Here is a 15,853-nt window from a genome sequence, read left to right as displayed (position 1 = left end):
TGTATGGGCGGTTGACTGTGTGCATGAGTGTATTGGTGAGTGAATGGATATCTCAGTGCTACATGTCAAAGTAAGTACATATGTAAAACACAGTACATGTGAGAGTTGACATATATAAATAACTGTGCATAAGAGCCAGTGAATGTGTGAGTGGCTGTATGGATCATTGTGAACTTGTATCAGGGATTGTATAAGAGAGTAAATATGTGTTAGTATATGTTTGAATAAGTAAAGTTTGTATAACTGTATAGTTGAGGAAATGGAGGTGGGATTGATTCTTTGCATGACTGACTAGGTGTGTGAGTAACTCCATGGATGAGTGACAGTCTGTGAGTGTCTGTTTACACTGATTGTATCTAAGGTTATATTAGAGTCTGAAGAGGTTCATCGCATTATCACATGAATGATATCATCAGTGATGTGATCAGTAATGTCAAATGAGATGTCATCAGTGATGTCATCAGTGATGTCATTTGAGATGTCATCAGTGATGTCATTTGAGATGTCATCAGTGATGTCATCAGTGATGTCACTGACCATGTCATGAATGATGTAATATGTGACATCATCAGCAGTGGATTGCGGGTGCGCGATATATAGTTAGTGCAACTAACTATATATGGAATTTCAATGGTTTTGTGTGAGTAAAATAAGGTTTTGTAAATGCGAATTCCTAACTATATATGGTCTATAACCTATGGTTTTTTCAGTGAATTTTCAAGGTTTTGTAAATGCTAATTCCTAACTATATATGGTCTATAACCTATGGTTTTTTCAGTGAATTTTCAAGGTTTTGTAAATGCTAATTCCTAACTATATATGGTCTATAGCCTATGGTTTTTTCAGTGAATATATATATATACATACATATATAAACATATATCATCTGTATATCTATATAAATACAAACATAAATGCATGCATACATATACTTATATGCATACAGATGCATGTTATTTACATGAAAGTTGAAAAAACACTAATAAAAGCAAAGCTAAAAAGCCACATCATTACAAACAGAATGGCTTTAACTTAAACGAGGGCGAGATCTATTGCATTTTCAATGCTTGTTTACTTTGGTTCCATCAAGAAGGCATTCAGATGTGTCACACATTTGCCATAAATTCTGAATGTTAGCACTCTAGTTGCACATTAGATCACTGTAGTAAAGCTACTGCTCACCAGGGACGTCTGCTGCTGGTATTCAAAGTGCATGTTTCAGTCTGCATGTCAGAATTTTTTTAATGAAATAGAAGAGGATTTGAGAAGTCACTCAAAATGATCCCTAATTTTTCTTTCTGAAGCACTAATCATACTTTCTATGGCAAAATTAACCCCCTCATGTTGTTCCTTTTTAAATTGAGTGTTTTCAGACTTACCACTTCATTCCAATCAAGATGGCTTCTGGTGTGCCATACTTTTGTCATAAGTAAGACTGTTAGCGCTCTAGTTGTTCTTTAGAACACTCTGGGATATTCTGTCATTGGGCTATACTTGGGGTACATCTGGGTGATATTTGGGCTACATTTAGGCTCTTTTGTCTCTGGTGGCCATCTTGGGAGACTGTATGTCAGAATTTTTTAATGAAATTGAAGAGGGTTTGAGAAGTCACTCAAAATGTGCCCTAATTTTTCTTTCTGCAGCACTAATCATAATTCATATGGCAAAATATGCCCCCTCATTTTGTTCCATTTTAAATTAAATGTTTTAAGAGTTACCACTTTATTCCAATCAAGATGGCTTCAGGTGTGCCATACCTTTGTAATAAGTAGGACTGTTAGTGCTCTAGTTGTTCTTTAGAACACTCTGGGACATTCTGTCATTGGGCTATACTTGGGCTACATCTGGGTGATATTTGGGCTACATTTGGGCTCTTTTGTCTCTGGTGGCCATTTTGGGAGACTGCATGTCAGAATTTTTTAATGAAATAGAAGAGGATTTGAAAAGTCACTCAAAATGTGCCCTAATTTTTCTTTCTGCAGCACTAATAATACCTTCTATTGCATAATATACCCCCTCATTTTGTTCCTTTTTAAATTAAATGTTTTAAGAGTTACCACTTTATTCCCATCACGATGGCTCCAGGTGTGCTATACCTTTGTAATAAGTAGGACTGTTAGCGCTCTAGTTGTTCTTTAGAACACTCTGGGACATTCTGTCATTGGGCTATACTTGGGCTACATCTGGGTGATATTTGGGCTACATTTGGGCTCTTTTGTCTCTGGTGGCCATTTTGGGAGACTGCATGTCAGAATGTTTTAATGAAATAGAAAAGGATTTGAGAAGTCACTCAAAATGTGCCCTAATTTTTCATTCTGCAGCACTAATCATACTTTCTATGGCAAAATATACCCCCTCATGTTGTTTCTTTTTAAATTAAATGTTTTAAGAGTTACCACTTTATTCCAATCAAGATGGCTTCAGGTGTGCCATACCTTTGTAATAAGTAGGACTGTTAGCGCTCTAGTTGTTCTTTAGAACACTCTGGGACATTCTGTCATTGGGCTATACTTGGGCTACATCTGGGTGATATTTGGGCTACATTTGGGCTCTTTTGTCTCTGGTGGCCATTTTGGGAGACTGCATGTCAAAATGTTTTAATGAAATAGAAAAGGATTTGAGAAGTCACTCAAAATGTGCCCTAATTTTTCATTCTGCAGCACTAATCATACTTTCTATGGCAAAATATACCCCCTCATGTTGTTTCTTTTTAAATTAAATGTTTTAAGAGTTACCACTTTAGTCCAATCAAGATGGCTTCAGGTGTGCCATACCTTTGTAATAAGTAGGACTGTTAGCGCTCTAGTTGTTCTTTAGAACACTCTAGGAGGCTGCAGTAGAACACAAAGGAATCAACTGACAGTCTCTGTCCTTGTTGGATGTACATGTTTTACTGAGAATGTCAGACTTCATTTTCACATGACTGAGAAAGATAATGTGAATTTACAGAAAATATGCTTTCAGTTTAGCTTATAGATCCCCTTCCAAACCACTGTGGGAAAATCATGACATATTAGTTTTCTTTCAAACAATATTCATGATATCACAGCAGAAGGTTTTTTCACATGGTAAAATCACCTTAGAACCCACCACAATTCCTAAAACGAGTATGGTACCATCAACAAATGATTTATAATGTAACTAAAGTCCTAAAACCCTCTATTAACTACAATGCTTTTTAATGAGGTGCTATCATGTATATTGGTCCCAAGATGGCTGCCAACACTTCTTGGATGAAGTGCTGACAGCCAATCAGATCAGATGTGTGGTTAGGCTCCGCCCAGATATATATCTTTTTTTGAACCTAAATTACTCAAAATCCACAGGAGCACATATATTGAGACCTAGCAAAGGCACATTGGGCTAACAGTCCCTACAATTTTGCCAAGTTTCGTGCAAATCCATTCAGCCGTTCGAGCTAAAAGTGAGGCCAACCGCCCTATGGAAATTAACATGGGAAAAACGCGTTTTGGGACCCCCCTTTTTTCTCGGCCCCCCTTGCTGAAACCCCCCCAAATTGTCAGGGGCTGCTCAGAAACAAAATGTTCCATTTTCCTGAAAATTTCAGCCAATTCCGTCCACAAACGCCAAAGTTATTAGACATAGAATTTTCAAAAATCCCATAGAGAAAAAATCCTAACTATATATACCTACTGGCGACCGCCAGTAGGTAATATATATATATATATATATATATATATATATATATATATATATATATATATATGGGTATGTAACACTTACAACGCAACTTTTACGTCGTAATGCTGTTACAACGCAGCTATTACAACGCAGGATCCATTACATCGGATGCCATTACAACGCATGGCATTACATAGCAGATGCTATTACAACGCATACCATTACATCGTAAGTATTGGTAAGTATATAATTTTTTTTTATTTTATTTAATATTATATAATTGATTTAATTATTATTAATTATAAATAAAAATATTTATTAATGTTTTTAAATAATATAAATTAAATATATTAATTTAATTAATTTTTTTAATAAGTATGAGTATAGGAGTATATGTTTTGGGGTACTGAGGTATATGTTTTGGGGTGTTTGGGTATTTTTAGGTTTTAGGGCAGGGTTTGGGTTTTGGGGTACAGGGGTGTTTTTAGGTTTTAGGGCAGGGTTTGGGTTTTGGGGTACAGGGGTGTTTTTAGGTTTTAGGGCAGGGTTTGGGTTTTGGGGTACAGGGGTGTTTTTAGGTTTTAGGGCAGGGTTTGGGTTTTGGGGTACAGGGGTGATTTTAGGTTTTAGGGCAGGGTTTGGGTTTTGGGGTACAGGGGTGTTTTTAGGTTTTAGGGCAGGGTTTGGGTTTTGGGGTACAGGGGTGTTTTTAGGTTTTAGGGCAGGGTTTGGGTTTTGGGGTACAGGGGTGTTTTTAGGTTTTAGGGCAGGGTTTGGGTTTTGGGGTACAGGGGTGTTTTTAGGTTTCAGGGCAGGGTTTGGGTTTTGGGGTACAGGGGTGTTTTTAGGTTTTAGGGTAGGGTTTGGGTTTTGGGGTACAGGGGTGTTTTTAGGTTTTAGGGCAGGGTTTGGGTTTTGGGGTACAGGGGTGTTTTTAGGTTTTAGGGCAGGGTTTGGGTTTTGGGGTACAGGGGTGTTTTTAGGTTTTAAGGCAGGGTTTGGGTTTTGGGGTACAGGGGTATTGTAGGGTTCAGGGGTAGGTTTGTGTTTAGGGATAATTAAATTATATTTACCATTTTTAAATTAATTAAAATATATTTAATAAATTAAATTAATGTTATTACATTAATTACATTTTTAAATTTAATTAATTAAATTAATTAAATTATTTCAATTAATTTAATTTAATTTCATTTATAAAAATATGTACATTAAATTATTTTCATTATTTTAATTAAATTAAATTATTTCCATTTTTTATTACAATTACATTTATTAAATAGATATTATTTTATTAAATAAAATTAATGGCTATTTTAAAATGTATTTTAATTAATTAAATTAAATTAAATTAATTAAATTAACTTAATTACTTTTTTTTTTTTAAAAGTATACTTACCTATACTTACGATGTAATGCCATGCGTTGTAATAGCATCTGCTATGTAATGCCATGCGTTGTAATGGCATCCGATGTAATGGATCCTGCGTTGTAAAAATTCCGTTGTAACGGAATGCGATGTAAAAATCTGCGTTGTACTGACACCAATCCACATATATATATGTATATATATATATATATATATATATATATATATATATATATATATATATATATATATATATATATATATAAACATCCAACTTCATGGTGGTGGTGCTAGTCATCAGACGCGTTTCGGACTGGTGTCCTTGCTCACTATATGTATATATATATATATATATATATATATATATATATATATATATATATATATATATATATATATATATATATATATAACAATGTTCCTGTTCCACCAATCCGTGGTGAAAAGAAGATCAGGTAAGGACCTCTTTACGTGACTTTTCTTCAATCAGTCATTATATATATATATATATATATATATAGATATATATATATATAAATATCTATATATAGATATATATACAGATATATATATATATATATATTCAGGGATGTGGAATTCCTATAGCCCGAAGCCCAGGACATATTGTTTGGGGTCAAGGGCAACAAGTTTTAATGTGCATTTTGTCCTTGGGACAAGTAGGCCCAACCCCCTGCAGCACAAACCCTTTGGCTGCCATTTTGCAGCAGCACATTAAGGGCCAGGAAAGGGCACAGCCTGAAGTCAGGTTATTATTTGTGTGCCTATGTTAATGCTGTTCAAAATTGTATTTATGGTTCATTAATTGAAAGCCTTTATTATTAGGGTGAGTGCTCTAAGTAAATTTAAGTTCTGACTGCACTACTGACAATGGCTACAGTATAAAAATGTGTACTCACGGTTTCATAGTTTAGCAATATAATGCTATGCATAAGTCTCCCAGAATGCTCTCTGATTAGATGCAAATATTTGCAGTAGCTTGAGAGCAAGATTAATGACTTTTTGCTTTCAATATAAATTGCTCCTAAAAAAATGAAAGTAGGAAAAAAATAAATTTTTCTAAACTACTGTGAAATTTCAGGTACCGTTTCTTTGCAGTATCATTTAGTAAAATGTGTTGATGCATGCAAGTAGTTCGCAAAAATATTCATATTGGAAAACCAGTGTAACCAGTTCTAATAACATTATGAGAAACATAAAAATAAACAAGCATTGGCAAAGCCAGTAGGTCTGAAATTAGTGCCAGCTTTTTAATTTTGCCAATATGTGACTTGTTTTGGCATGGTTTTTGTAAAGCCTTCTTGATGTGAGAGCTGCCGGGCCCTCATCATTATAACAAACATTGGCAAAAGCAAAAAAAACAAATGGTCTAAAAAAGCACACACTGCCACATTAGTTACTGCCACTGAGCAAAACTACTTTGTGTGGCAATATACTCTGTGTGAAAGAGCTTAATGTCATCACTCACAGTGAAGCCAGCCAATACAGAGAGAGGGAGAGAGAATTTTAATAAACACAAAAGGTTATGGTTAACGCCAGACCAAATTAGGGGCCCTATTATTAAAGAAAGCCTCAAAGTGCACCCTTGGTATATGTCCTTGCATTAAGTGCAGCTATATGGCTTTCGTGAATTTACAAGAATTTATAGAAGTAGGGCAAGAAATATACTCCTGGAAAATATTTGTGAACTGCAGTTTATCATGACCAAATATGCATGTGTAGATTTGCTCATGCAAAAACCCGAGTGTTTGCAAGGTCAATTTTCCATCAACCACTTTTTTCCCAACTCTGGAAGAAGGTTTACGTCTGCCATTGTCAGGAGTAAATTTCCAACATTTCTCAGAATTGGAAAAAATTAGAGAAGAGTTGTTGAAAACCCTTAAAACATGCAAGTTAGTAGATTTGCACAGACTTAAAGGGCATTTCAACCCTGGAACCATTGCTTACCACTACCTTCAGTCCCAGTATGTAGATCTGCAGAAACGTGGCAACATAAAGGGATTGCCAGCATTCAAGAACCACTATGGTATGAACACTGGCATAATCAGAGAGGCTACATAAGCTCTTATTATGAGATTGCTGCCATAATTTGTCGCCGAACCACATGGCACCAAAGGGACAAGTGGATTCTGTTAAAGGACAAGTAGATTTATGAAGCAACGTGCCCCATGGACAAGTAGATATTTTAATAATTTCCACACCCCTATATATATATATATATATATATATATATATATATATATATATATATATATATATATATATATATATATATATATATATATAGGGGTGTGGAAATTATTAAAATATCTACTTGTCCATATATATATATATATATATATATATATATATATATATATATATATATATATATATATATATATATATATAGGGGTGTGGAAATTATTAAAATATCTACTTGTCCATGGGGCACGTTGCTTCATAAATCTACTTGTCCTTTAACAGAATCCACTTGTCCCTTTGGGACAAGTAGATATTTTAATAATTTCCACACCCCTATATATATATATATATATATATATATATATATATATATATATATATATATATATATATATATATATATATATATATATATATATATATATATATATATATATATATATATATATATATATATATATATATATATATATATATATATATATATATATATATATATATATATATATATATATATAGGGGTGTGGAAATTATTAAAATATCTACTTGTCCATGGGGCACGTTGCTTCATAAATCTACTTGTCCTTTAACAGAATCCACTTGTCCCTTTGGTGCCATGTGGTTCGGCGACAAATTATATATATATATATATATATATATATATGTATATATATATATATATATATATATATATATATATATATATATATATATATATATATATATATATTAAAGCACGTTGGTCTCCCTCACAACTCAAAAAGAAGACTTTAAGCACTCCGGGTATGGCAGCAGATTTTATTCGCAGCCTACGGCAAAGATGACAGACGCGTTTCAGACAACAGTCCTTCCTCAGTGTCAATCACACGCTGTTTGCGGCATATTGTTGTAAAATGGAAACTGAGAGCTGACTTATTTACAAAAATGTATGATGTTAACCGTAGGTTAAACGTGGCAGCCATATTGTACATTTTTCTTGAAAGTAAAACATTAATGTCAAATCATATATGAAAACATTTAGAATTTCTGTGTACATGATTCTTAACCTTAATCAAGGCTATTCACCACCGCCAGAAAACTATACCATATAGCCGTGTATCGGCATTAAACTGGCTAAATCAACCAAAGGAAGTATTCCTATTACATCCGACAAGTGACTTCCTGCACCGTAAAAAACCAGAGACAGAAAACAATCTAGCAGTGTATCGGCACAGCTCCGGTAGCCCATAAAAATATGAGTTCCGGAGAATAACCTACTAAGAAATACCTTCCATCGTGCTTACAATAGAATTTAGAGCAATATATAGAAAATTACATTTCACATGAAAAATTTGTATAAGACAGAGCACAGGTTCTCTTATTCCATGTTCATAGCATTACTGTCACTGCAATGATGTATGTGAGTATTTCCTATAGTAGCAAACAAATAAAAATGGAAAAACTAGTCCAAAACATAACAGGAACTAGAAGAAGAGAAAGTACGCAAAACATGAGTGAAAAGGGCCTTGATTAAACAGAAACATTTTCTAATACATGAGAGGACATTTCATTATTTCCAAAGGGTTACAGAAAAGGACTTCTGATGTACTGATGGTTAGGTCAGTTGATTATCTACCCAGGTGTACTGTTAGTTCTTCCCCTATATTTAACCCAGAGGGATTCTTAGTTTGCAAATCTATTATAAATCTAGACTCTAGTCTACGTAGACTTAACAGTCTATCTCCTCCTCTGGGGTGTAGGGGCACATGATCAATGCCAAAGTAATGCAGCAGTTCTCTGTTGCTGCCATGTGCTTCGGCAAAGTGTCGGGCAACTGGATAGGCTGCATCCTTATTCATGATTGCCCTTTGGTGTTCCAATATACGGAGTTTTACGTTGTTAATGGTACTCCCGATATATTATAACCCGCAGGGGCAGACCAGACAGTACACTACAAATGGAGTCGTACAGGTGATAAATTTGTTGATCATTTTGGGTTTACTGAGACCAGGTACATTGTACCATAGAGTTCTTTTACTGTTCTCACAGGCACGGCATTATCCACATGGAAAAAACCCCTCATGTCTTTCAGAGTGCCGCCAGGTTTCGGGAGTGGTGGCATGAGATGACTCTGTACAAGGTTACAGGAACGGCGAGTTAAAGGGTAGCAATTTGTACTACCATGTCCAGCATGCCCTTGGCCCACTTGGGCGGAACTCTGTATGCTAATAAAAATCAAATATAATGGTTCCAGTTTCCGCTTCCTGCATCTTTCCACGCCAGTGATCAAGGGCTCATGGGAGCCCGAAACGCATATGGCTGTAAGAGAAGGGAGGCAGCCTGCTTTCGACTTTGCTGCCTGCGGTGCCGAGTGCAGCAACCCTGATGTATGTGACATCCTCATCAAGGGCAACCTGGTGTTTTGTATTTTATGCGGCTATGCCTGGTCGCGAGGATGTCCTGACGCTAATGGCGGATCCTGGCACGTGTTAATTACAGGTGCTGTTTGGACATCGGGGGCCTGAGCCGCAGGAAAACAGTGGCAATTCGAAGTGGTGCAGCCGCAACTTTTCTCCTGACAAGGAACATTTATTTAAATAAGTTGCAGGAGCGGTTTCCACTTGGCAAGAGGAACGGCGAGTTAAAGGGTAGCAATTTGTACTACCATGTCCAGCATGCCCTTGGCCCACTTGGGCGGAACTCTGTATGCTAATAAAAATCAAATATAATGGTTCCAGTTTCCGCTTCCTGCATCTTTCCACGCCAGTGATCAAGGGCTCATGGGAGCCCGAAACGCGTATGGCTGGAAGAGAAGGGAGGCAGCCTGCTTTCGACTTTGCTGCCTGTGGTGCCGAATGCAGCAACCCTGATGTATGTGACATCCTCATCAAGGGCAAGCTGGTGTTATATATATATACTTTCCACAGTAAGAGCGTTTTTTCTTTTGTCAATAACTTTTGCGCCGCTTGATGAATCTTTATGAAATCTTGAAAATACTTTTGTTGCTTCAGCTGCTGTGTTGAACCTTTCGGGGTGATCTGTGAAGCAGAGACTGGGATAAAGGGGGGTCCCAAAACGTGTTTTACCCATGCATTGTCCCATAGGGATTTTGAACGCAACTACAGCTCGAATTGCTGGACGGATTTATGCCAAATTTGGTAGAAATAATGCATTTGGTGATTTGATGTAAATCTGTTTAATATTTCTGAGATATTAAGGTTAAAAAATATAGGGCCCTTGCCAGAAGTACATTTTTATGGGAGGATGTTCCCCAGCTATGACCAAATATTAAAGCTGTTCTTTTTAGGTGCATTCGTATCCAAATACTGGTTGCACTACTAAATACCAACCCTTAGAATATTGGGATAAAACACATTGAAGACAGAATATTGAAAAGTAAGTGCCTATAGGGAAGTATAGATTTTCTACTTCTAACACCACATCGACATGCCTTGAAGGTATATATATGTACGTAGGTACATATATGTGGAATAAGGTATAGAAATACTATACTTACTTATCTGTCAATAATTTGGGTTCAGTATTCTGTCCTTGATATTCTGTGCCATCTATATTCTGGTTTCAATATTAAGGTGCACATTGTGTGAATCTATGTGAAGGATATGTGGATTATCTAAGGTACATATTAAATCACACACAATCAACTTTACATAATGCAACTTTAAACCTATGAAGTTGATGAGATTTAAAGTAGAAGAATGTAAAGTTGTAAAGTAGGCTGACCGCACCCATAGAGCAAGACATACGCTAGACCCCGTCATCACATCCACAGACAGAATTAATTACAGCCACAGAACAGAACATACCTGGACGGACCACACCATTGTACACTTCACCCTCGCCTGCCCACCAGGCACCACCCCCACCTAAGACAACGCATTATACCGCAGCTAGAGTAATTCAGCAGCAATGGATAGATACCCCCAGCACCGCCTAGCCAAACATCACAGCCAACCTGGACCATACTGTGGATTACTTCAACGCCTGGATCACCAATGCGGCCAACCAAGTCTCCCACACCAAACCTCCTAAATAGAACACACCCAATAAACTAGGCACAATGTAACCAAGTATAACACAAATGGTAACAACTGCAACACAAATGTAAACAACAAGAAAGGAAATGATGAACCAGCAAGAGTGACACGACTAAGCCACCTACAAACCAACCCTCAACATCTACCACCGCCAGCTCAAAGTTGCAAAGAAGGTGTTCCTCACACACAGCATTGAGACCATCGCCAACCAAACCAAACCAAGGAGCTCTTTACCATTGCCAGAGAATTCTCCTGCTCCTCAGCCACAGAAAATGCCATCCCCCCCACAAGAACTCTGTGACTCCCTCGCCGATCCCTTCTATGACAAGATAACAACCATCTAGACATGATCATGTGTCTGACTGAAGGTCTGCTCCATCACACTGTGGTTTAGTTTTTTTCTAATAATAATAAAAAGATGAAAACACAGAAAAAGAGGGGTGTTATAGGATATCTACAATATTTTCTATTGTCAATTTCAACTATTTAGTTGTGGTTGGAATACTGCAGTTATGATATTTATTTATTTATTTTTTGCATTTGTATGGCGCTCAGCTACCCAACAAGGGTTTCCCGGCGCCTTTGACATTAAGTTGGTCAAAGGAAAATGCTGAGTAGATAATTTAGCACAGTTGTTTCTGAAACAGCCAAGTTTTTACATATTTTCGGAATTTGGTGTAGCTGTCCTCCTTCCGGATATGAAGGGGAAGTGAATTCCATAAAATTGGTCCTCTGACAGAAAACGAGTTCCCTCCAGTTCTTTGTAATTTGAATCTGGGGACGGCGAAGTTCGAGGCCGTTTGGGAGCGAAGGCTTCTTGTTGGCAGGTAGGGGAAGGCTAAGGTTTGTAGATAGGAAGGAGCCGTTTTGTTTTTAATTTTGAACATGTAGCTCAGGGTTTTGAAGCTGATCCGATGTTCAACCCTGAGCCAGTGTTATTCGTTCAGGTGTTTTGATACTCTTTCGGACTTTTGAATCCTACACAAGAGTCTTGCAGCAGAGTTTTGAATCATTAGCAGTCGCTTGATAACTGCTAATTTGGAGCCAAGATAGAGAACATTTCCGTAGTCAATACGCGATGTTACTAGTGCGTTGACTACTGTTTTTTGCGTGTCAGGGGGCAGCATCCAAATGATTTTTTTTAACCATTTTATTATGGTAAAACAGAGTACAGCGACTTTATTTGCCTGCTGTTTCATAGATAGGGTATTATCTAAAATAACCCCTAGGTTTCTCACCTGAGTAGCTGGCGGGGGAATGTTACCCAGCTCAGGCGGCCAGTGGGAGGGGTTCCACAGTTCCTTGTTTCTTCCCAGTAGGAGAACCTCCGTTTTATCCCCATTTAGCTTCAACTGGTTGGTGGTCATGTTTCAACGGCTTTCTTCACTTAGTGCTGAAGACGAAATTTAGAGTGTCTCTGTTTTGATGGAGGTTGTTGGGCTTTGCCCTACTGCTCCTTTTAGTACCTCCAAGCAGGCTGGGCTGCCAGAGTCCCCTAGACCATCCAGTACATGCAGTTTCTTGTAAGCAGCAGGAGCTGACGCCTTGTTAATATTGGAAAATAAGATATCAATGCACATCCCGATATATATATGTATGTTTAATAACAAACGTGCATCACTGTTGTTGAAATCACCTGATATGACCTCCCCCTCAGCCCCAAGTGAGAAGTACTTGATCAGGCAGGCCCTGCGACCTAGATCCGAAGCAACTTATTGACAGATCACAGGTGGTGTGACCCCTAACCCTTAGACAAACGTGCAAACACGAAAACCCAGATTGATCCCACAGATAGGCAGTGACACCACAATGGTCTTAGGAGAATGGCCCCAATAAAAAATCTTTGACTGCAGGGGTGCACGTTCCCAAAACACCATAAAGTAAGATGCCACACTACGTTAGGAACAGTCAGGCAATCTGAACCCCGCATGCACACTATACGCAGTGATCACATGCTTCCCATGAAGGACATCTGGACACATACTCACTGGCCCCAAACTGGGTCCACACAATGTCAAGGCTCACCTGTGCTTCTTATCAAATGACCAGAGTTATGGCCTGTGACTAGGCCCAGATTCCTATGCTAAAAGAATGTACAAACTGCTTTATGACACTTTGTGAAATGTATAAAATGACAACCAAAACCAATGTACTCTGAGACAGACATCAGACCCGACTCTGTTTCCTGTTCTCCCGGCTGCTGCGTTTATGAAACCAACTGTTCCTGTTTTGCTTGGACCGCTGGGCTTGACAGAGAAGGTAAGCTTGTCTCTTAGTGTGAAACAGGGACTGCTTGGACCACTGGGCGAGACAAAGAGGGTACGGTACGCTTGATCCCTGGGTGTGATACAGGGGTGGGGCCTCTCTGCATGGACCACTTGGCGTGACCCAGATAGTACGCATAGTTTCTGGGTCTGATATAGAGTCAGCATTTCCAAGTTAATTTTTTTGTCTAAAGGTGTTTTCGTAGTGCTATTGGTTTCTTAACACTGGTAGTATCTGAAAGACGTGAGAGATGTTATTCGCTTTGACCACTAGACATGACATAGCTGGTACGTATGACCCCTGGGTGTGACATAGTGTGTAATTCGAATATTAGGGAAAAATCTGGACCTCGGAGAGTAAGGTGCAGCTTGTCTATGGCCAAGGAGGGCCTGTAGTTGTCAAGTCACTCCTTCTCTGCGCAAATTGTTGCTATCTTTGTCCCAGAGCCGATATTGACAAACTATCAAGCTCACTTAGTCCATGTACCATGGAGAGCCTCCCCTTGTCATTGAGCATCATGCGCTAGGAGGGGGCCAAAAACTTTTGGACAAAGTCAGCATTTTTTCCTCTTTGTCAGGTTTTTTCTCTTTGCTATAGCTTCTATTATGGTTTTCAATTTATGTATTTGTTGTTGATGCTGTGGTGCTGATAAAGTATTGCAACTGTGTTCTAAGTTTAATGATATGTCCAGTTAAGAATTCCATGTATGTATGAAAAAGTCATCATTTGCTCACATGTTGTTCTGTTCCGCTGCTAAAAAGCAATTAATGTTTTGAATTAACGATTGACCTTTTTTACAAGTAGCTGTTTATCATATGTGTTGTTTTATGTACTAAGATTGTTTGATGAATCTTTTGCCTAAGCTGAGCTCGTAGTAAAGAAATCTCTTGTACATATTTCCCCCCTGATTAGAGTAGAATTTAGTATTATCTAAAAAGACTTGAGAAGTAAGAAATGTACTCGTCCCTTAAAAAGTTCCCAACCAATCATGGATTCACTGTTAAAACACATGCAAACTATGTTCTCCAAGCAGGCTGAAAAGCTGGATACATTTTGCTGTGAATGGCATGCACACACTAAGATGCATGCGTAACCAGAGGGGGGAAACTTCGACACCAACATAACAGAACACACAAGTACACACATTTGGACCAAGCATGTAGGGCAGAAGGCGGCTAGAAGAGAGGCCCTGTTTGAACTTTGGGTGGTCTTTGAGGTGTCCCTAATTCACAAGTCAGGACCTGTAAGCAAGGCATCTGCACTAGACATATAATGGCAAAAAGTTGCTCTCTCTGATGCCTACCATCCGTACCATTCCTGCACCAGGTTACACCCACCTGCTGGTTTTAGGGGCTGGAGGGCCCCCGTGCAGCGAGCCACTAGATCTAGCGCTGGAAGATTGCCTGACTAGATGACCCAAGATACTTCAGCCTCACCCCAGTTCGGTTCTAGAGTCCGCTGAAGCTCAACCACCTCCCCATTTGATGCGTTTAGCCAACAATACATACACTCCGCAAGCAGCCGGGAACCTCACAGCGTTTCCCAAAAATAGCGCGAATAGCAATAGCAAGGAAGTGGACACCAGGCCCCCAAAATCTGACAGTGTGGGTGTGGATGCAAGAATGGCCATGCCAGAGAACAACAGGGCACCCAAAGACACACACCCACTACTGTCTGCCCCCGGCTGCCCTGAGGAGGACCCTGTGATCATGATGCTGATCAACGGGACACCTTACAACTTTCTACTAGCCACGGGGGACAAGGTTGTGCGTACGGGAGGGGGCAGTCCTCCAATCAAAGAGCACTGCAACCATATGTGGGGTCGCTGGAATGGTGGCAGGGATCCCCTTCACAGGACCAATTGAGCTACAGATTGGGGCAAAAGAGAGAGGGAACAGTTGTTGTACTTTCCCTCTTTCCCAACTAATATCCTGGGTCGGGACCTAAAGACCAAACTGAAATTTTCAATCCAGTTTGCTGAAAATGGGGCTATAGTCTCCTCCCCTGAAGTTCCACCAATAGGGCACCAACCAGAAATACAGTCCCACGTCACAAGGATGACAGCAAGGGTGGCCCTGGCCAGGCGGACCCCCTTCATGGGGGCCGTCCAGGAGTATACAGGAAATCTCCTCGAGCTGTGCAAAATAGAGTTGCAGTGGGCATGCCGCACTCACCACCTCATTGTTGGGTCAGTAAGGTATACAAGGACCTTGATTTGTGCATGCCTACTGAGTTCCCCAAGGCTAGGTGGGGAGCCAGCCTAAGGTGCATAGGGTCAATGGTGGTGACAAGCAAGTCATGCGTACCCTCAGGATTACTAAACTCAGCCTCTGTTGCC

This window comes from Lissotriton vulgaris, chromosome 2_2 (genome assembly GCF_964263255.1).
Source record: "Lissotriton vulgaris chromosome 2_2, aLisVul1.2, whole genome shotgun sequence".
In the NCBI taxonomy this organism is placed as follows: Eukaryota; Metazoa; Chordata; class Amphibia; order Caudata; family Salamandridae; genus Lissotriton; species Lissotriton vulgaris.
This window is presented reverse-complemented; position numbering follows the sequence as displayed.